Genomic DNA, 1,975 nt, shown 5'->3' with positions numbered 1-1,975 from the left:
CTCCCTGTGTATGGGATGATTAGAGTATTTGGGAGTTCATCTTTAGCCCTAACACTCCTTAGTTCTTCAATCTTCTTCAATACTAGTCTTCTTGCAGTGATATTGAACCCAAAGTTTTTTCTTGAAGGATGAATAAACTTTAATCAGTACAGCTTGGCTCTCTTGAAGAGTCCTGTGAAGTGACCACTGAATCTCCTTTCCTCCTTTGTACTTGAACACTAACCTTTCAGGTAGATTTCTGTATGCATCAATTCCTCTCACCTCATCTAGTTCATCCAGATAGAGATTTAGATCAGAAAATTATTTGATGTCACACAAGTACAAGTAGTCTCCCTTATTGACTTTGGGCTGAGCTTTAACTACAGATTTGGATTTGAGAGGTGACAGCTTCACTTTCTTGACTGCTCTTGACTTTTTCCTTTTTGGCTTGCTAAGGATTGGTAGATTGAAGTTAGAATTGGTATGTTCTCCCATTCTATTGGCTCATCCTTGGGCACAATAGGTTCACCATGAATATTCCTGTAGGGATCCACCACCCTTATATCTTCAAATACCATAGAGGGTTTGGATGCTTGAGTTGTAGCTGGTTTGAATTCCTTAGGAAATTGATCTTCCAATTCCTTGTCAACAATATCCAGTTTTCTTTTAGTTCTTTTAGCCAATTGCTTCTTTCTTGGAGATTTCTTCTGTTCTTCAACTTGCTTCCTTGATTCAGTAGCTTCAGATGGTTGAGAGGGAATTTTTTGTGATGAGTTTACAGCATGTAGCTTGGCCAAGATAGCAATCTGCTCTCTCTTTTGTTTAGCCTTTTTAGCATCTAGAGCAGCCTGCTTCTTTTCCTGCTTCAATCTAGCTTTTTCTTCTCTCTTTGCTTGAGCAAATTGAGGGTGTCCAGCCACCACACAAATTTCTTTTCCATTTCTGAAAATCTTAGCAATCCTCTTTTTAGAAACTGAATCAGCTGGATCTTTATAGAAGACAACTAATCTTGACAGAAGCTTCTTCTCATCAGGCTTGGGTGTCTCATACACAGTGTCCAAGGGGTTCTTCAAAGATGATTTTGAGTAGTTTGCCCTTGGTTTAAGAATCATTTAAGCCTTTGAAGACTTGATGCAGGTAGATTGTCCTCTTTCCAGATAGTTCATGCTCATCTCATTCACACCAATTTGCTTGACTTAAGAGTGATGGATGGCTGACTTAACTGGCTCCTTGACAAGTTCAAACTTTTTCTGTATCTCCTCATCAATCTTCTCCCAGTTGACCAAACTCAACTTTTCTTTCTCAGCAACTTTCAAGTTGGCTGCTGCTGCTTGAATCAGATCTATACCATATGTGACTGGTGGCTTTGAGATAGTAATTGAAGGCGCAATTACTATACTGATTTGTATCTGAAGCTTCTCCCCCTCACTTGGTCCTTTCTCCCCCTTTTTGTTATCATCAAGTTGAGCTGTGGTGGGGGTTGAGCTGCCACCAGTTTTTGAAGTAGATCAGTTTGTTCGGCTTGATGGATATGAATGGCAGTCAAAGATACTTCCATGGCTGACATTCTTTTGTCCAAGGCATCTATCTTGGTTGACAGATCAGAATTTTTCCTTAATTGCCTCTTGATGTCAAGCATTGTAGCCTCTGGAAGTTTAGAATCTATCCTATCTGAAATAGCCTTCTTCATCTCCTCAATATCACCCTTCATAGAATTCATATCTCTAGCATGCTGGAAGCCTTGTATTTGCTGAAGTTGCAGGGAAGCTAGATGTTCCTGAAGAAGCTTCTTGGTGCCGGCATTGGAAGTGGTTTGTAGAGAAGTATGTGTCTGGTTGATTAATTGGATCAGGGTTGTCTTAAAGTAATGCTCATCATAATTCTTTGAGAATGCCCATGATGACAAACCTGACCTTGAGCTTGAGCCCACTTCTCCCCCTATGTCCATTGCTTCATCTTCACTATCCCCACTCCCATCTTCAAAGAAATCAGCTGA

Source organism: Apium graveolens, chromosome 9 (genome assembly GCF_009905375.1).
Source record: "Apium graveolens cultivar Ventura chromosome 9, ASM990537v1, whole genome shotgun sequence".
In the NCBI taxonomy this organism is placed as follows: domain Eukaryota; kingdom Viridiplantae; phylum Streptophyta; class Magnoliopsida; order Apiales; family Apiaceae; genus Apium; species Apium graveolens.
The sequence above is the reverse complement of the archived record's forward strand: the minus strand, read 5'-3'. Positions refer to the sequence as shown.